The following is a 22,354-nucleotide window of genomic DNA, read 5'->3' as shown; positions in this document are numbered from 1 at the left end:
TGATGTGGTAAGGATCCTTGGTGAAGATCATTGTACTTTATCTGTCTTATGGAGTAGATAGGCAGATCTACTTGCCTTCTTTTAGTATTGTTCGTTTGTGATATTTCCCTCAAAGAAATCTACACCCAACGCTGCATGGTAACATATCTAGGGTTCCTCTTATACACCCTATATATGTTATTAAAGACTTTCGCTTCTTATCAGATTTTTTGATCTTGTTGACATAGTTGTCTCATAAACATTTTATTTGTAATGCCCCGACTTTTTATTAAGGATTATAGGCTTTTAATCACTGATTAAAGGCTTAATTATTAATAATTAGGGTTCAGCATCCATTAATAATAAAACTTGTTTTATTTATCTGATGTGATTTAATTGTTATATATGTGTTTTGATGTGCTTAATTCTTATTGTTATTTAAATCCATTTGAGATTTAAAGGATCTTTATAAATATGGTGCACAAGTTTAATTAGTGGTTTGAGCATATTTATATGAGCCACATGGATTTTTTTTTTAGTGGGCATGAAGTCATGAAATTCCCTTTAAATGGAATATTAAGTTTTATAAAGTGTTTTACCTCAATGATTTTAATTGTGATTTTTTTTTAAATGAAATCATGAGTTTATTTAAAATTGACTTCATATCTTAACCACTTGTTTTCTTAATTTGTTCATTCCACGTCCACCCACTTGATTCATTTTATTTAATTATTTCCATCATTTCCAAGCTTTACAACCTTTTACTCACAACCAAATCTCATTCATATATTCCTAATTAGACCAACAACTAGTACAAAGAAAAGAAAATGTGGAACCCTACCACTACACTTCTTTCTTCTGCTCCACCTAACTTTATACCTTCTTGACTAAGCACTACACTTCTTTCTTCTGCTCCACCTAACTTTATACCTTTCTGACTAAGCACTGCCCCTACTTTAGTTAATAAATTCCAAAGTATTCTGCCATCCTTTAACTTTATACCTTTCTGACTAAGCACTGCCCCTACTTTAGTTAATAAATTCCAAAGTATTCTGCCATCCTTCATCTTCAAAGTCTTAGCTTTCTCATTAAGCTAATCCCTACTTTCTCTCCCTAACATCACTTTCCCTATCCCCATTCACAGTTGTTCCAAAAACAAGGAAAGAGATTCCAAGTCCAGTTCCAAAATTTCAAATCAAGAAGGTAGGTAATTAAATGTCTTACTCTTCATTAATCTTCCAGTTCCAATTCCAAAAATTCATTCTTACTTTTTGATCAACAAATTGCAGAATCGAACTATTGCCAACACCACCCCTCATATCGAGGTTACTCCAATTTCTCCCCACTTCATCTTGTTAATTTCGATTCAAGCATCAAAGAACAGAAGAATACGCACGCACTGTGATGCCCCGCTCTTTTAAATACATATTAGATTAAATATGTGCATTAGTTATAAAATTCTTTTAATTATTTATGGTGATTATTTTGTTCAGATAATATTATTTCAGCAAAAGTCTGTATAAGAGATACAGAGCTGCGATTTAATATTCAGTCATGAATGAAGCCAATAATTAAATTTATTGGTTTAACTATACGTTTGAGACTTTGTTTTACCAGTTTATTGATTTAATCAATATTATTAGAAAATTTAGATTTATAACCGATTTTATAAATCGTGTTATTTAAATCAAATTGCTAGAATTATAACTTGAGATCATATGCATAATAATTTTATTATTTCGCGTTATATGTGTTAAGGTATTAAGTCGCGAATTAATTCCGACTTTCACGTATTAAATCTCAAGATTGATGATTTAATTTATATAAATACGACGAGTATTTATTAAACGAGAATTGGAGAATTATTACAGGAACTAGGAGAAACTAGATCACGGCACTACACGTATGTCTCGATTTTTCATCCAACACATCAATTCCTACACTATTTCCTACACTATTCCCTACACTATTCCCTACACTATTCCACCTTCCCCTCCAATACACCATTACTGCAGAAGTTTTTCTAAAGATTGCAGATTTCTTCCTGTAGCATATCTGAACTCCATCACACCCCAAAGTTTCCTGTAGCAGATCAATCCATAGTTTTCAAAAGCTGTTGAAATCCATCACACCCCAAAAGCCCCAATTTCAGGAGAAGATATTCAAAGATGGCAGGAGAAAAGCTTCAGCACGCCAAGAAAGAAATTCACGGCAAGATCACAATTGTCAAAGGATGCAAATCTTCAAAAGTTGCAACTCCCGGTACCAAAAATTTCCACCATTTTGATTCTGTTGTCTGCAGAAACTCCTCTATAAATTGAGGAGAGTTCTGCAGAAGGAAGAAGTGCAGCAAGAGGTGTGAGGCAAGAGAGAGTTTAGGAGAATTTTTAAAATTTCTTACTTGCAAGAGCTCAAGTGAGCTCCCTTCGCCGGGCCATTTTTTCGTCGACCGGCCACTAGGCTCTGAACCGAGAACGTGTACTCGTTCCTCCATCTTTAGGCTACCAAACCCAACAATCGAAAGGCCGAAACTCTCTCTATATTTTCCCGACCAAAGGCCACAATATCCTTCGGAGGCCAACGTCGAATTCCCGACTTAGCCACCGGCCAACTTACGGCCTTCGTTTCTCACTATCCTTACGACGAAAAAGGATCGAGAAACCACCGTTGTGTAGCCTGATCTATCTCGCACGAGGAAAACTAAGTCGTAGACCTTCGCGGCTAAACCCCATCGCGGAACGACGACCAGAAAAACCCCCGGCGAACAACTTCCATTAGTGCTCACTTGGACAAGGGTAAGTTGACGCCCTTATTTCGATGCATTCCCGTTTCTATTATATTATGGGAAATTTCTGGGGTATAGATGGGAGTGTGGTGAATATTTGTACAAAGTTTCATGTTATTTGAACTTCGTTTACTACCCTTTTAAAATTTGAGAAGTCTACTGCCAGTATCTGCTGAAACTGTCGTGAGGCAGATGATTAGGTTAATTATTTCAGTAACCATATGTTGATATGTAGCTCTCAAATTTTTATTGTATGAAGATATATGTGTTAGCTATCTACATATAAACTTTGAGGTTATTCCGGTAACGTTTGCTATTTTTTCAAAAATCTGGACTTTCAGTTGGCAGAAACTGCCGAATCTGGTAGGCGATGGGAAAATCGCTATATCTCTTAAACTACTTGGAGTTTTACAACACACGTTTTTTTCAATTAAACTAGACTCAAAGAGGTTTCTATTGATATAAAATTCGACTCCATACGAGTTCGTAGTAAAAGCAGTTTATTAGTTGAAGTTGAATCTATACAGTTTTGTTGAGATGGAAATGATTCAAAATAATTCCTATTAAGGATTTTAAAGTTTTATTGTTGATAAAATATCACTTTTAGTTTATAAATGAGCTATTGATGTGTATATATATATATTGGTGATTGGCATTATTAAATGGGGAAAAGGAAAACGTTTTATGTTTATAGAATTATTCTTTATTTATAATAGATAAATAAATGAATAAAATGGAATTTCCTACATCCTCAAAGGTACATGAAGTATTTTGATAAAGGAAGAACGATTGTATATGAGTTAGATATAATCGTTTAAGGAAATATGGGTAGTTAGAGAAATGAGTGAATAGTGATTCACTGCATTTGTTGTTATCTTTTCTATTATTCACTCGAACACATGTTTTCGTGTTATCAAAGGTTCAAATAAACAAAAGCGTCTGAGTAACCTATCGCGCTAAGGAAAGAGAATCATTGTCTTAAGTAGCAAAACACTGCAATCAGGTGGGCATTACTTTTACTATACGTATATAGAGATCCCCTGCGTGTCGTAGGCCTCTTATACGAATGAATGCGTGAGATGATTTAACTGTTAATTTCAGTTTTATATATCTATCAAACGAGTTTAATGCTACCTTTGAGCAAGTTATTTCATGACAAAATCTTTGAGTTAAAGTTATTTCAAGTATTGTCTTGCCATAAAATGTTTAAATTTTAGTATGATATCTATCTGCTTTGGTTTTGCCAATGATGCAATCGAATTCGGGTCCTGAGCAGTTGATAGCTATCCTGCCAGGACTAGTGTACACCAGTGACCGTGAGTCATCTAGCGGGTTGGCCGGTCAAGTGACCGTGAGAGGTGGCCACCTCTCCGGCACAAAGTTCCAGATATGATAGATTACAAGAGAACTTAGACTGCAGTCGAACTTTAAGAATCACAACTGAATTTAGTAAGCTTGGGCCTTTTTAGCGAAAAACCCCTTGCTGTACTGCTTATGATGGCATGACAATTTAAATCTTTACGAAGCATGTTATATTTCATAGTAGGCATATGTGCCCACTGAGTATTTTTATACTCAGCCCTGCATGTATTTCTAAATGTGCAGGTTGAGCAGCTGATGGAATGGAATGATGTTGAGCGGGTGTTCCTTTGACATTTCAAGAAATGTAACCTTGAGTATACATCTTCATATGTATATCTCACACGTTTTCCGCTGCAAAACACTTTAATTAGAATAACTCTATGTTATGAAGTTGTGACACGTGTTATTGGGTAACCCACCTTAATCAGTTCTCCTTTATGTGTATGTTTTATAAGTATCCAAATGATCATATATGATCCTAGCATTTTATCTATGAGTGACATTTCCATATACTTTAATGTTAAGTAATTGTCCATATCCGTTCCCACTCATTAATTCTCATCCCAAGTCATAATCCCGGCTAAATTTGTCATTAAGGGTTGCGGGCTGTGACACGCACACATGTTAATATATTTTCTAAGCTATTACATTTACAAGGTTTGATTTTTGCTAAGGAAATGATAAATGAATGATGAAAGAACAGATTTCTAAACAAAACCCTAGCTTTGCTATACTTGTGAATCTGGACTAAATTTGGGGGTTCTTGTACTCTGTCTTGTATGTGTGTACGGGAACGGAGTGATGGGGGTGAGAGCAGCCGGCGGCTGCTCATGGCCGGCGACGGCTAGGCGGTTGTCCTGCCAAAACGAGAGAGAGGAGGGTAGAGAGAGAGAGAGATGGTTAGGGCTCTGTGTAAAAAAAAAAAAAGAAGAGAAGGGAGAACAGGGGAGGGGAAAGAGAGATAAAGAAGGGAGGGTGGAGACTTAACTTCCGGCGACGTTGAACGGCGGCGGCGAAACTGCCGATTGTCTCCGATCTGCCAAAAAGGAGAAAGAGAAGAGGGTTTTCAGCTTTTAATTAAAATGAAGAAGGTGGTAGGAGAAAATGGAAAGTAGAGAGGGGGTTAGAGTTTACCTGCTTCACGGCGGCGGCACCACGGTGGTTGCTTCGCCGGAGGTCGAGAGAGGGAGAGGGAGAACAGGGGCAGCGGCGGCGCACCGCGGTGGTTGCGTCTGCCGCCTTGTCTCGGCAATCTAGAAAGAGGAGAGATACCGAAGAAGGGAGAGCCGCGCCGCTCGCCGGCGGCGACGGCGCAGTTGAACGACAAGCGGCGGCGGACAGACGTGAGAGAGGCGAGAGAGAGAGTGTTGTGTGTGCTGAGTGTGTGTATTTGTGTGATATGTGTGTGTTATGTGATTTACATGTGTAAAATAGGATTAGGGTTAGCCCTTGGGCTAAGCCCATTTGGTTTATTAATTGGGCTTCTTATTTAATTTGTTGGGCCGATTTTATTTAAGTTTAATCATGCTGGGCCCAGTTTGTTTTAAAAGCTGATGGGTTTTTGATTTAAATTAATTGGGCCCAATTTTTATTATTTTTGGACTGATTAATGAATAATAAAGCCTACGAAATTTTGGCTTTATTTCTTTTTAAAAAATGTTTGAAGTTTCACTAAATTATTTTAGTGAATTTAAATCTCTTTTAAATTTTAATATTGAAAGTTGGGACTATTTATTTTAAATGAAGTCCGTTCTTTTATTTAAATTTATTGATGCACTTCAAAAGAAATATTTTGGGATTAAGCCCCATTTATTATATGATAAATTTCTTTTTCAAAGCTTACGAGTATGGATTTTTTTTTAAATGGTTAAAATGTTTTATTTCATCTCAATGGATTTTAAAATGTTTTATTATTTATAAATGAATAATGGAATTTCTTATTTATTTACATAAAAAAAATGAAATGTATAGAATATTATAAATATGGTTTCTTTTAAAAGAAAAAGGATTAAATTATTTTATGAGTAATTCCATTATAATGGAATTAAAATGTCCTATTAGAATGGCTTCATGTTTTTAAAAAAAAATATTGAGACTATTTATGTGGAATTGTGTTATAGAATGATTAAGTATATGATTTACTTTATCAAATGAGCTTGGGATTTAATTGAGATATTAAATTGCTAAGCATATGTTTATAAATGATTTATTTATTTAAATGATGAAAATGTGCGAAGTATGAGAAAGCATGATTTATAATGATTAAATTTTCAGGGTAATAATATATAGCTTGTTCTTAATTGATGGAGTACTTGACTAAATGACGGGTGTAGAAGGAAGTTATGGATTATGTACATGTTGATGTTCGAACAAATGGGTTCGAACCTATATGATAGTTACATGATAATTAGTTACATTTTATTGATTGAATGAAACGAGATTAATATGGATGCTAGAACCCTAAAACATTAAAAGATACCTTAGGCACGTAGAATTAGACTTTGTCTTATGACAATTTCTTCACGAACTTATCGACTCTTCATCAATGAAGGTCCGGGCGACAGAAAGTGAAGCAGAAGAAGAAACGACTCCACGCCAGCTTTAAGAACAATTGAGGTGGGCATTATTTTATTATTACGTATATAGAGATCCCCTGCGTGACGTAGGCCTCATATGCGAATATATATGCATGATATGTTTTGACTATTTATTCAGTTCTTATGAAATGCTTATATGTTTAATGCCCTTTATGAAAATGAAAATGTTATGAAAATGAAATGTTTATGAAATGATTGACTGCCAAAATGTTTATGTTTTTATATGTATCCTATCTGTGTTGGTTCGCCAACTTTAAAGGAAATCCAATTGGGATCCTATGCTAGACAAAGGTCGCTAGCTAGGGTTAACGTGTACACTCATGGAGACCGCGAGTCGCTTGCGACCGGTCTTGGCGTCCGTGGTAAGGAGGCCTCCTTTCCGGCGCGTGATAGAAAGGGCAGATATGGATCATATAGACTGAAAATGGGATGCATCCACCTTTATGAAAATGAACGAAATGTTTTAGTAAGCGTAGGTCATTTATGAAAACCCCTGTGTGTTACTGTTATGGCAGTTCAATTTATATATGTATGCATGTTGTATTTTCGGCTTATGTCACTGAGTATTTTTATACTCAGCCCTGCATGTATTTCTAAATGTGCAGGTTGAGCAGGCGATGGAATGGATCGGTGTTGAGCGGATTTCTCTTTTGATGTTTATGTAATGAAACCTTGAGTATGCATCTCCATATGCATAACTCACACGTTTTTCCGCTGCAAACACTCTGAATTTGTTATCGTATTGTGGAACTTATTACTCCTTCATTTTGTTTAACTTTCATTTGGGGTTTAGTCGTTATGGCTGGCTCATTTGTTAATTACCCAAGTGGTTATATATATATATATATATATATATATATATATATATATATATATATATATACCACTAGTTTGTTGTTATTAATGTTGGTTATTTAGTAAATCCCTTTTTAATTTCCATCTCTTATTGTTCACCCAAGTCATAACCCCGGTTAACCCGTCATTGGGATAGTGGGCTGTGACATTATTTGCTTGTGAAAAATAAGTTCTCTATTATGTTTATATAATCAAGTTGTAATACTCCCTCCGTCCCACGAATCTTGACACGTTTTCCTTTTTGAGCCGTCCCACGAATCTTGACACATTTTCAAATAAGGTAATAATTATTACTTTATCTCTCCTACTTTATCACCTTTATTACATTCTCTCTCCTACTTTATCACTTTTATATTTCATTAATTACACACTTAAAACACTAATATGCAACTCCTTAATTCTCGTGCCAAAACTAAACGTGTCAAGATTCGTGGGACGGAGAGAGTATGTGTTTGTTACCGGAACCATCTTAGAGTTTATCTTTGTGTCTTTTGTTGGGGTTGGGTGGTGAGTGTCGCTCCAAGCAGTGTATGGTGCATGCGTTAGCTTTAATCGTTGGTGGAGTTTTAGAAGTTGCTTAGGCTTAAAAGTCGGTTCTTGTGTAAGTTCTTTATAACTTAACATCATGTAGTGAAAATTTTTCCTTGGACGAGGTCCCCTAAACATAGATACGTAACCATCGAACTGTGTAATCAATTTTATATGTATTAATTTATTGTTTTATGTGTGTTTATTGGGTATTGATTATTCTGGGGGGGGGGTGATTTAGTAGCAGTGGGTGGCAAAGTGGCTTTGTTACCTATTCCGTTAGGAACCGCGGATTTTTTGGTACATCATATCCATGCATTTACGATTCATGTCACGGTATTGATACTCCTGAAAGGTGTTCTATTTGCTCGCAGCTCCCGGTTGATACCAGATAAAGCAAATCTTGGTTTTCGTTTTCCTTGTGATGGGCCTGGAAGAGGGGGTACATGTCAAGTATCGGCTTGGGATCATGTCTATTGATTATTCTGTCAAGTCTAATATTTTGCAAAAACAGAAGCATGAACATCATCTTTCATAATATCAATAGTTCTTTTCTTTAATTAAAAAAAATACAACACATTTAAACTAATTTTAAAAAATAATACTTGACCTTAATAAAACATCAGTTGGCCCAAAACCAAATGGAAGAAAGATCGATTTTAAGAAATTAGATTATAATCAAAATCGAACTTGCCTAAAACCAAATAAAACCAACTAAAATGTGACGATTTGGTCCACTTATTCAATTTCGGTTCGATTTTACTTGCTCATCACATGAATTGAGAAATAAAGAAAAGAAAGAGGGTTTTGTGATGTTGTGTTTTGGCCGACGAGTAAAGAAGAAAAGAAGAAGTTTTGTTTAAGGATGATCGTATACATAGCCCCCATTTTACTCATTATAACCCTCTTTTATTTAAAAAGATATTAAAATTACTAATCAATTACTATTTTATTCTCATAGACCCAAATCAAAAGGTCAACAAATAAGTGTACGTGTGTTGGTCTAGCGATAGAGTGATTAATGCCTAAGGTGAAAGGTCTTTGATTCGAGTTCACCCTAACACGATTTTTAAATTTATATATAGGGGAGGGCTAAAATAAGCACACTTCTTAAGATATAAAATAAGAATCATTTTCAGCCCTTAAATCATCAAGATCTATGGTTGATACGAAACCATGTTGGATCGATTTATGGTCCTGAGTTCGAATCCCATGAAAGGAATATTAAATTGAATTAATACTCAAATGCCCGATAATCGTTTCTTGGATTATTATTAATTCATCATACAACGATTAATCCCTAACATGTTCCTATGAATTTAACAGCTGCACTTTGGTGTTAGGAATACTTACTTGAAAAGTGTATGCAGAGGCTGTCGATGATCGAATCGAATGACTCCAGTTCTGATCTTCTGAAATGTATCCCGCTCAGCTTTCATCGTTGGATGGACAACGAACTATGACAGTCCCAAGCTAGAAAACTCCCACTCATTTCCTGCGCCTCTACAGCTCTCTCAAAACCCTAATTTTATCAGTGTTTTTTCCTGAGAGCTGACAGCTGTATTTAAATAAGAAAATACATAGAGGGGGCGCAGGTTTTGGGTGTGGGGCGATTTCTAGCCCTTCTTGGGCCAGTCCAGGGACCAAATACAAGGAATAAAGATGGGCCTCAAATAAATTAATTATCTATGGCCAGCCCAGACCATAATTAATTTATAAATATTAGTTCATTCCACTAGAGAACCAATATTGACTTACCCCTTTATTGTCGGTGATGAGTCGGGGCTTGTATTTAGATTTATTAAATCCCCGTATTTAAAATATCCGACATCCATTAATTAATTAGAGCTCTGACAGCTTTAATTAATTAATCTCTTTGTAATCCTTAAGTAGTACCACTCAAACCTTATTATTGCGCATGAACTTAATCAACCTGCAGGGTTTAACGCAATAAACATTATTGAGCTCCTTAAGGGGATGTCATTATCCTATATCTGATACGAGTACTAATACAGATAATCAAATATCATATATTAACCGCTATCACCCAAGATACAGAGTACTCAAGTTACTATATAACTCTCACTCGTAGTAAATCAAAGTGATACACGAATTAACATATATATTCGAAATCTTATTAGTATTAAGATTTTATTTAAGTCACCGAGATCTTGATTCTTCACTTAAGTCAGATAGAAGAATACATCTGACTGTGGTCCTATCAATACGTTATGATGTACCAGTATAGACAAGTAGTCAAGACAAACTACTTCCATCTATACCGCAGCCTAAAACGATGACTCGTCCGAAAGTCATCTCGGTTGTGATCATATTATATCTCTTAAGGTTAATCCAATTATATGGTCTTCTGTGATCTACAACACACCATATAATCTACTTTTATAGAGATAGAGAACATACATATGCAATCATGAACACAAACAGATAGGAGATAAAAACAGTGAACACAGGAATCATTGTATACAAGCACAAAAGGTTCTTGCTTTCAGTATACAAATCCAACAATCTCCCACTTATACTAAAGCAAAACTTTTAGTATACAATGCGTCTAAATACTAGCTATTACACAATCACTTCACTTCTTCTCCCACTTATACTGAAAGTTTTTTCTCTAAGTGGGTGGCATCAACCGCAATCCCATTCCTCGAGCATGCTTCTCGTAGGCCTTTTGCGGCAAGCTCTTCGTGAAAGTGTCAGCTAAGTTCTCCAATGTATCGATCTTCTCAACTAGCACATCTCCTCTGCTTACGATTTCTCGTATGATGTGGTACTTTCTCTCTATGTGTTTGGTCGCCTTGTGGCTCCTTGGTTCCTTAGAATTTGTCACTGCACCCGAGTTATCACAATAAATTATGATACTCTTAGGCAAATTAGGCTCCATTCCTAAATCCAAGAGGTAGTTCCGGAACCATACAGCCTCTTTAGCAGCTACATACTCGGCTTCCATAGTGGAGTCTGCAATGCATTTCTGCTTTGCGCTCCGCCATGATACGGCTCCACCTCCCAAGGTAAACACATATCCAGAGGTAGATCTCTTCTCATCCCGGTCAGCCTGGAAATCCGAATCGGTATAACCCAAAGGAGTTAGACTGTCTGATTGGTAAACTAGCCTATAATCTCGAGTCCTTTTAAGGTACTTGAGAATATGCTTTACCGCAGTTCAGTGTCCTGGTCCAGGGTTTGACTGATATCTTGCAACCATGCCAACGACATAGCAAATATCAGGTCTCGTGCAAAGCATTGCATACATGAGGCTACCTACAGCGAAAGCATATGGTACCTTCCTCATTTCCTCAACCTCACTAGGCGTCTTAGGACACATGTCCTTAGACAGAGGAATGCCATGTCTGAAAGGTAGCAAGCCTTTCTTGGCAGTTTGCATGCTAAAACGAGCAATCACAGTATCAATGTAGGACGCTTGAGACAAGCTCAACATCATTTTCTGGCGATCACGAACAACCTTGATCCCCAGGATGTACGCTGCATCTCCTAAGTCCTTCATTTGAAACTGTTCGGATAACCACTTTTTTATGTCTGATAATAGCTCAACATTGTTTCTAATGAGGAGGATATCATCTACATAAAGTGCAAGGAAAACCACATCGCCATTGGCATCTAAACGGTACACGCAACTTTCATTTTCACAACGAGTAAATCCATAGGATTTAATAACCTCGTCAAAACATTTTTTCCATGACCTCGAAGCTTGCTTAAGTCCATAAATGGACTTCTTCAGCTTCCACACAAGATGCTCTTCGCCCTTTTTCACAAACCCTTCGGGTTGCTGCATATAAATGTCCCTTACTTCTTCAAGGAAACCGTTTAGAAAAGCGGTTTTGACATCCATTTGCCAAATCTCAAGGTTCATGTGGGCTGCTATGGCAAGGAGTATTCGGATAGACTTAAGCATGGCAACCGGCGAAAAGGTTTCATCATAATCTATACCCTGTTCCTGGGTATAACCTTTCGCCACCAGTCTAGCTTTAAAAGCTGCGACTTCGCCATCCGAATCTCGCTTTCTCTTGTATACCCACCTACTACCTATAGCTAAAAAGCCATCAGGCAGTTCAGTTTTCTCGTATACATCCATAGCAGTCATGGATTCTATTTCAGAAACCATGGCGTCGTACCAAGAATCTGCATCTAGATCTTCCATCGCTTGTCTAAAGTTATCAGGGTCGATATCCTTTTGTTCATCAACAGGAAAAAGATCCGAAGACTTTCCCAAGAACATAAATCGATCGGGTTGAACTACAACCCTCCCACTACGACGAAGCGGTGGTGGTACAACTGTGACAATGGTTTGTGCAGTATCCTGTGGTGCATTCACTTGCACACTTGGCTGGGGTGATGGAATCTCCTGTCCATTGCCTTCGTTTTCTTGAAGGACAATCTCGGATTTAGACTTGTGTTTATCTATATAATCATGTTCCAAGAATCGTGCGTTGGTGCTAACAACCACTTTCTGATCCTTAGGATTATAAAAATAACCACCTTTCGTTCCCTTAGGATACCCTATAAACAACATTACTTCACATCTTGGTTCTAATTTCTTCGCTTCCTTGTCTAGCACGTATGCAGGACAACCCCATATCTTTATATGGTTTAGACTGGGCTGGTGCCCATACCATAACTCGACAGGAGTTTTAGGAACCGATTTGGAAGGCACTAGATTCAGCAAGTATACTGCTATTTCCAAGGCATATCCCCAAAACGAAATAGGCAATGATGCATAACTCATCATCGATCTTACCATTTCCAAAAAAGTTCTATTTCTTCTCTCCGCTACACCGTTCTGTTGGGGAGTACCCGGTGCAGTCAATTGGGATGTAATCCCTGAATCTGACAAGTATTGCAAAATTCATTTCCGAGGTATTCGCCACCGCGATCAGACCGCAATGACTTGATAGATTTACCCAATCTCTTCTCCACTTCCGCCTTGAATTCTTTGAATTTCTCAAAGCATTCAGACTTGCGTTGAAGTAGGTAAATGTACCCATATCTTGAGTAATCATCAATGAAAGTGACGAAATACTCATACCCTCCACGAGCTTTTGTGGACATCGGTCCACACAAGTCAGAGTGAATCAATTCTAACACATGCGAGGCCCTATTCCCTTTAGCCTTAAAAGGCCTTGCCGTCACCTTTCCTTCTATACAGGATTCGCAGGTTCTAAATGGAACAGCTTGAAAGTCTTTCAAGATTCCATTTGATACGAGCCTTTGGATCCTATTTAGATTGATGTGGCCTAATCTTAGGTGCCAAACATGTGTATATTGTTCATGAGAAAAATGTTTCCTCTTATTCGGATTAGGACAAATTTGTGATGTAGATGCAACATGGACAGAATTTTTAATTGGACATGTAATAGTATAGAGAGAGTTATTCAAAATTCCAGAACAAATAGTCATGTTATTTTTCATGATAGAGACACCTCTATCAAAAGTAACAGAATATCCATCCAAAAACAATTTTGAAACAGAAATTATGTTCCGCCGAAAATCCGGCACATATAAAATATCTCTCAAAACTAAAATGTCATCACCAAAACATAAAGATAAATCTCCAATAGCAACAGCTGCGACCTTCGACGCATTGCCCATAGAGATGGTGATCTCGTCACTTTCCAGACTCCTTGTCGGCTTGAAGCCCTGCAAGGTGTAACAAACATGGTTAGTTGCCCCCGTATCCACTACCCAAGAATGAGTAGAAAACGAAGCTAAACATGTCTCAGTTACTAGAACTTGTGACGTACATTGTCCCTTTGCCTTGAGGACCGGAAAATCTTTCTTCCAGTGCCCAGTCTTGCCGCACTTGAAGCACTTTCCCTTTCCACTTGGCTTCTTTACACCGCCAGTAGGGCCAACTGCCTTACCACTCCCACTAGCTGTAATGCCCCGACTTTTTATTAAGGATTATAGACTTTTAATTATTGATTTAAGGATTTCTTATGGTAATTAGGGTTCAGCATCCATTAATAAAATATGGACTTATGTGAATTTGATGATTTACATACGTGATGATTTATTTTTATTTTTATTTCAACGGATGATGCACTCAAAATATTTTTTTGAGTCCATTAAGAGAATGATGGAGCTCAAAGATTTATTTTGAGTTTTCAAAAAAAAAAAAAAAAATTATGTATTCATTTATTTTTACCGAGAAATTTAGGAATGATGAGTTATAAAAATTTTCCATCAATATTTTTCTCAAATTATTTTCCTATGATATATTTATAAATTGAGAGAGTGCACTAATGTTAGTGCTATTTATTTTAATTTTGATCACAAGAGTTTTATGCTCTAGCATTTTATTAATTGATAATTAGTCTTCCATATTTTTTTTACACATGGGTTATTCCTACACCACATTTTTATATTTACTTAATGTAACACCCCATTATCCTCCACTAATATTTTCTGTTCCCTACGACTAATCTTTTTCCCTACCACCACTAATATTTTCTTTTCCCTACCACTAACTTATTTTTATCTAATAGACATGAGTGGAAGTGTGATGAGTGAAGATAGGATTAGTGTGCTAAGGTGGTAGGGAACCAAGCTTTAATCATGAATAATGCTTTGTCCTTAATCATTCTTCCATTGCAAGACAAAGCTCATCACTTCACTCCCTCACACTTCAACTCTCGGTCACCTCCAAAAATCCCTCTCTTCCAATTTTGCTCCAAAAGATCGCCATAGATTAATCACCAAAGCTTCCAAGTTCACTTCAAGATCAAATCCTCCACCAAATCAACATAAACACCTTTCAATTCTTGAAGATTTCAAGAGGACCGTGGGGTTTGGTTTGAAGAATGAGAAAGGAAAACTTTGATCTTTGTTTAATCTTGGGTAAGTGATTCTTATTTTCATAGATCTAGATTGTATGATGTTATATGTGAGTATATAATCTTGAGCATTTAAAGAATTTGAGATGAGATTTTGGTGAATTTCGTAGGCCTACTGACCTACTGTGATCGACGGTTTGTCGATGTCTAATAACTTTGAAAATTTTATAGCAAGTCCCTACATGAGTCTTGAGTACCCTGGTAAAATTTCAAGCCATTCCAACTTCGTTTGATATTTCTTTAAAATGAAAAATCTAAACTGCACATTACTACCGAGAATTTCAGAGAACAGGGGAAAGAGTCATTCATTTCGGTAGCTTCCTTTGTGATATAGCTTTCCAAATTTTTATGGTATCAACTTTATTGTGTTAGATAAATATCCACCAAAGTTGAGTCCAGTTTGACAACGTTTACTATTTTTCAAAAATCCAAGTTTTCGATTGCTCAAAACTGCCGAATATGGTAGATCGTGGTAAAAACGTCATATCTCTCAAACCACTTGGAGTTTTCAACTCTACTTTTTTTTTATAAGAAACTAGACTTGAAGATCTTTCTTTCGGTATGAGTATCGAGTCCAGGAGATGTCGGGGTCAGAACAGATTAAATTTTAAAGTTGAATCAGTGTAAAAACAGAGCATGTTTTAATGATGTTTGATTGTGATTCTTATGTGCTTTATGTGATTGTGGCCTATGTGTTTGAATGAGATTAGACGAGCCTTATATGAGAGATAAATCAAGACTTAGAACCATGATTTTCTTGAAACCTATCCTTGAACTTAAGGATTTGAGATGAGTGGAGAGTTTATATAGAGTTGAGTAAGGAGATAGAATATGAGATAGAGTATGAGTTAAAGTTTTATGAGTTAAAAGGATTAGAAAGGATTTTGAATTTTCAAAGAGTTTAGTTTGCGCATTTGTATGAGGTCTCTCATATGAGATGAGTTAGGTGTTGGATGTGAACATATATGACTATGTGATGAATAATTGAGCTCATATATGCGATTTGAGATGAAACGAACCATCCCCTAAGATTTTATGGGAGGACCGAAAATGATGATAAAAAGGGGAAGCCGATTGTTGATTTTTTCTTAAGACGTATGATCATGTAATTGTATTCTTGTGTACTATGTGAGCTCAAATTAAAATTTTGAGAATTTTTTTTACAAAGAAACCTCAAGTTTAGTTTTTTTTCAAGAATGCTATTATTGAGATTAATTGTTTATGTGATTTATTTTTCAAGGATTGGGTTGAGAATGTTTTATATTATACTCTTAGCTTTCTAAATGATATTAAGTTTAAGGATATTGAATTCTTTTATTTCGTTTGTTATGTGGTTAGTCGATGTTATGTTGGTTTTTGATTGTTTTAATCGAAACGACTTATGGATGCTAGAACCCTAAAATACTAAAAGATACCCTAGACACGTAGAATTAGACTTTGTCTTGTGACAATTTTTCTTCACGAACTTACCGACTCTTCATCAATAAGGGTCCGGGCGACAGGAAATGAAGCCGAAGAAGAAGCGACTCCACGCTAGCTTAAGAACGTTTGAGGTGGGCATTACTTTTACTATACGTATATAGAGATCCCCTGCGTGTCGTAGGCCTCTTATACGAATATATGCATGAGATGATTTTAACTGTTAATTCAGTTTATTATTATGCCCAAATGATAAATGACTCTTATGAAATGAAAATGAAAATGTTTATGAAATGAAAAGTTTATGAAATGATTGACTGCCAAAAATGTTTATGTTTTTATATGTATCCTATCTGTGTTGGTTCGCCAACTTTAAAGGAAATCCAATTGGGATCCTATGCTAGACAAAGGTCGCTAGCTAGGGTTAACGTGTACACTCATGGAGACCGCGAGTCGCTTGCGACCGGTCTTGGCGTCCGTGGTAAGGAGGCCTCCTTCCCGGCGCGTGACAGAAAGGAACAGATATGGATCATATGAAGGAAAATGGGTCGGCCGGCCAATCTTATGAAAATGAAAGAAATGTTTTAGTAAGCACAGGACTTTCAAGAAAACCTCTGTGTGTTACTGTTGGCAGTTCAATTTATATATGTATGCATGTTGTATTTTCGGCTATGCCCACTGAGTATTTTTATACTCAGCCCTGCATGTATTTCTAAATGTGCAGGTTGAGCAGCTGATGGAATGGAATGGCGTTGAGCGGGTGTTCCTTTTACATTTCAAGAAATGTAACCTTGAGTATACATCTTCATATGTATATCTCACACGTTTTCCGCTGCAAAACACTTTGATTAAGATAGCTCTATGTTATGAAGTTGTGACACGTGTTATTGGGTAACCCACCTTAATCAGTTCTCCTTTATGTGTATGTTTTATAAGTATCCAAATAATCATATATGATCATAGCATTTTATTTATGAGTGACATTTTCATATACTTTAATGTTAAGTAATTGTCCATTTCCATTTCTTTTTGTTCACCCCAAGTCATAACCCCGGTTAACCCGTCATTGGGATAGTGGGTTGTGACAGAGTGGTATCAGAGCAGTTCGTTTGCTCTGGCCCTAGAAACCTTATTCTAAAAAGCCAAGTCTAGTTTGATTCACTAGACATACGTGGGTTAATACGACACCGCTCAACACTCCATTGCATCGTGCTCAATCAAGGAAAAAGGTAACTACAGTTACAATGTTTTAAAGATGTTATTGTTCTAAACTGTTTCATGAAGATGTTTATATAAAGAGCATGCTATGATGAAATGTTGAATGTTTTGCCTTTCTTTGAAATGTTGAATGTTTTGCCTTTCATGGCATATCATTGCAGTTATGATGATATAATAAGAAGGATGATAGAGAATTGACACATGCTTTCCCCAGAAAACATAGATTGCTATAAGTTGCATGATCACGATTCTAAAAGAACATAGATTGCTGGATTAGTAGGATATCTCTACAATCTAGATTCTTGAAGTGATGATTTAGAAGAATGATAGAGAACTTAGAGCATTTCAGCTTCCACAAGAAAACAATGGTTCTTTTGAATTACAAAGAGGAATGAAAAGACATGTACGCGTTGAAGGAAAAGCATGGAATGATGATACAAGATGAATTCAAGGCAAACGTTGCATCAAGGGTTTAAGCATAAGTCTCTACGTTCGAATGTTTACACATGATGGAACAGCGAATCGACTTATGTTACACGATAGATTATAAAAAGGGCGTGATTTGATTGTCTGCGGGTTATATATATTTGTGACATACATGGGAAATGGGATTCGAGTCCACTAGAATAGAAGACCTTAAAATAAGTTTAGTTGTCTTAATGAAACTTATGTTTTGTTATGCATAGTATGTTCATAACCTTGTACATTTAAGAGTTTTACGTCTACTTACGTATAAGAAGACTCACACTTTCCCTTATCTATTAAAGATGGTTACGTCCAGGCATATTTCGATGGTTAGGAAAGCTCCGCGTTTGACCCAGCAGAGACTACCCGGGCATATCGGGATTTTAGTATAGCTTTTGACGACGACATAAGAATTGTTATAGCTCAGTATACACGCCTTTGGACTGTTGCCCATGTCTTTGGGACTACAAGTTATATAAGAAAATATGGTTCGACTGTCTGTATGTAGACCTTGGGGAAATAGAGTCTAGTTCAATAGGACTAGAACCTTAAGTTTGAGCTTTAAGCTGCCACTACGAACTCAAGTTTCGTTATGTATAGTATGTCCACGACTTCTCAAGTTCGGAACAATGTTTCCCGTGTGACTGGGAAGTGATGATGTTGGACCTGGCCAGTCCACATGATCCAAATCTCAGTAGACGTCTTTTGGGTTGAAAACCTATATGTTTCAACTTTCGGTTGAAAAGCCAGACGGGTTCTTACTCGAGGTCATTTTGTTCGACCTTGTAGTTAATCATTTCATACCCTCTGGTCATTCTTTTGAATTTCTTGAACAATTTCTACAACACCTTGCTTTGATGTTGTGTTGATTTTGAGCCTTGCAACTCGTGAGTTGTCATAGTAGATTCCCTTTATCGATAAGACTAAGAAGTATTAGTCTACTGACCTAGTATACCACCCAAACTATAGCTTTGTATAGTTGTCTCTCATTGTGTTTAAATTAGTTGAGATTAGTCTTTGTCCTATGAATATTATCGACCACTCATTATGATAGAAATTCAGAATCCAAATTGAGACCGTAATATAGTGTTTGCGTACATGAACGACTTTCTGTGTTGCATTCCAATTGACTGAATTTGCAGATTTTGGTTGAAGGCTAAAAGAAAAGCGATGACTCAAGAAGAGCTGTCAGACTTATCTTAGAAGATTTTCAGACAGGGGTATATGACAATTATATTTCTAATAGCCGTTATAAGAGGAAATGAAAAGAAGTGTTTAATCCAAAGCAAAACAAGATGGGATATGACCAAGTATGACCATATTTTTCTACAGCATGTCCGTTAGGCCCCACAGTAGGTGGACATAGAAGAAAAGATGATAGACAAGTTTCACTCCGGCCTAAGGTACTCGACAACTATACTGAGTTTATGAACTCTGAATTGTTCATCCAAGCTCTGGACGCCGAGGTAGTAGGCCCGAGATTTGCCCGACCCAAACTCAACTCAGGAAGCAAATGATCAAGGACGAAGGCAAGACTACTATGATAGTCGAAATGGCAAGAGGCCTTGGTAGGAAACATAGTGCCCAAAGGCAAGGACAAGGACATCAAACAAACATAGCGCCTCCCCCGGATTACGTCTCGGTTCATTGGTGGCCGCCGGACGTTGGCTGGATCAAAGTGAACACGGACGGCTCTGCGTCCGGATCTCCGGGTTTAATTGCTGGCGGTGGGGTGTTTAGGGATCATGCTGCCATGGTCCGAGGTTGTTTTCATACTAAGGGAGGCTCGGGCTTTGCTTTCAAAGCCGAGCTACTTGCGGTTATTACAGCCATTGCGATAGCTTACAACCGGGGATGGCGCAAGCTTTGGCTCGAGGCGGATTCTTTGTACGTAGTTGGTCTTCTTCAACAGCGCACGTTGGAGGTTCCTTGGCGTTTTATTAACTATTGGAAGGAAACGTTAGCTCGTCTGCAGGAGATTACTTTTCGTGTCTCACATATTTATCGAGAAGGGAACGTTGTGGCGGACATTATGGCCAATCCTGCTAGACAAGAGGGGTGGTGGAATAATGGTATTGAGGTCATTGAGGAAGCGGTCATCCGTGACATTGCTAGCCATAGTCACACTCGACGCATCTAGTCACGACTGTGGGGGCTGTTGTGGCCGGCCGGTTTCAAGTCCGTGGCTGCCTTGGGTCTTTTCGGAGTCTTCTTTCGTTTTTTGTTCTTCTTTGAGCCGGAATTACTTAGGGACGATGGTCAGGCCGGAGTTCCTGAAGCAATTCCTTCCGCTCGCTTGTCTTGCTTTTGTCGAGTACTCTTTTTCCTTTTTGCAGTTTCTTTCTCGTAAAAAGGTTTTAACGAGGCTCGGCCCATAGTTGGCTTTTCTGTGCCTTCATGGGCTTCTTTTTTCTTTTCTATAATACCGCCTTTTAATTAATCAGGGCCAGCCTGGGGTACCTCCATGGCCGAAGTTTTCCAAGTCATATTATGATATATGTTTGGATGATAGTAATACATGTTTTAAATATGGTCAGAAGGGTCATTTTGCTAAAGATTTCCAAGCAAGGCCACACGGAGGGATGTGAAGATCGAATCAACCGGGTCAAGCACAACCATTTAGGGTCATTCTAGACCAACAACTACTCTATCCACCACAACCCCCTTAAGTTAGAACCTATGCCCCGCACAAGAATAAATAAGGAAGCAAACAAGGAAACCTAATAAGTATGGGCACGCTACTCAACACACCTGTTATACTTCTGTTCGATACGGGTGCCTCGCATTCTTTCTCTGCAAGTGCATGTGCAAATACCCTAAAACTCATACCTGAAAAGGGCTAATCTGGACATGAGAAATTCTTTACCCATAGGAGGGGCGACGATAGAAACACATGCTTACTCAAACCAAGAGGTAAACATAGGATCATTTAAGGTCATAGTAAACAACTTGCAGTTTATACAATATAGGACATTGATGTAATCCTAGGGATTGACTGGTTAGCTAAGAACTACGCCACAGTTTTATGCAAGGAGCGGAAGATTGCTTTTAACTTTTCGTGGATGGATGCTTTGAGATAAACCTGGGGAACAGGATACCAATTATTTCAGCCTTACAAGCGAGGAAGATGATGAACAAGATAGACTGCCAAGCTATCCTGGTATACCTGATCGGAGGAGTTGAGACCAAAGGGATAATTGAAGACGTAGAGATTGTACGGGAATTCTGAGATATTTTTCAGAAATTTACCAGGGCTGCCACTCGATAGACAAGTAGAATTTACCATCGATTTAGAACCAGGATCAACACCGGTATCCAAGGCACCTTACAGGATGGCTCCAAGGGAATTGGAGGAGCTAAAGATCCAATTACAGGAATTATTAGACCTAGGTTTTATCAAACCTAGTGTATCCCATGGAAAACGCCTGTGTTATTAGTCAAGAAGAAGGAAGGCACCTTGAGGATTATTTATTCGACCAACTCAAAGGTGTGAGCGTAATCTTTAAGATCGATTTGAAGTTTGGGTATCATCAGTTAAAAGTTAGACATGAAGATATACCCAAAACGGCTTTCCGAATAAGATATGATCACTACGAATTCGTAGTTGTGCCGTTCGGATTAATAAACGCGCCAGTGGTGTTCATGGACCTCATGAACAGAGCATTCTATCCTTACTTGGATAAGTCCATCTTGGTATTCAAAGACGATATCCTTATCTACTCCAAGATTAAGAATAATATAAGAAACATTGAGAATCGCGTTGCAAACACTAAGGGGTGAATCTCTTTACATCAAATTCACTAAATGTGAGATTTGGCTTAAGGTCAGAAGGTATCAAGGTTGAAGCAGTACAAGGATGGAGGTCACCAACAACTCCAAATGAGATAAGAAGTTTCTTAGGATTAGCTGGCTACTATCGAAGATTCATTGAAGGATTTTCAAAAATAGCAAGACCAATGACGCAGTTACTTGGGAAAGGAATCAAGTATACTTGGACTGATGAGTGCGAGAGAAGTTTTCAGCAGCTCAAGGACATGTTAACTACTGCACGAGTGCTAGCAGTTCCAGAACCAGACAGGGAATATGTGATCTACACGGATGCGTCGAAAAATGGACTAGGTTGTGTGTTAATGCAAGAGGGAAAGGTGATAGCATGTGCATCGCGACAACTTAGACCACATGAACTGAATTATCCAACTCATGATTTAGAATTAGCTGCAGTGGAGCATGCACTGAAAATATGGAGACATCACCTATACGGAGTTAGGTGTGAGATA

At 37.5% G+C, this 22,354-nt stretch overlaps 1 long non-coding RNA gene across 1 annotated transcript; it reads left to right on the top strand.

The window, feature by feature from the left end:
* Nucleotides 1–16,180: 16,180 nt before the first annotated feature.
* LOC130999160 (uncharacterized) lies at nucleotides 16,181–17,416 on the top strand. Its single transcript, XR_009093431.1, has 2 exons — nucleotides 16,181–16,528; nucleotides 17,119–17,416. It is a non-coding gene; the product is annotated as an uncharacterized LOC130999160 (long non-coding RNA).
* The last annotated feature ends 4,938 nt before the right edge of the window (nucleotides 17,417–22,354 follow it).

Source organism: Salvia miltiorrhiza, chromosome 8 (genome assembly GCF_028751815.1).
Source record: "Salvia miltiorrhiza cultivar Shanhuang (shh) chromosome 8, IMPLAD_Smil_shh, whole genome shotgun sequence".
Classification (NCBI taxonomy): domain Eukaryota; kingdom Viridiplantae; phylum Streptophyta; class Magnoliopsida; order Lamiales; family Lamiaceae; genus Salvia; species Salvia miltiorrhiza.
Note: the sequence above shows the minus strand (reverse complement) of the source record. Positions and strands in the feature narration are given on the sequence as shown.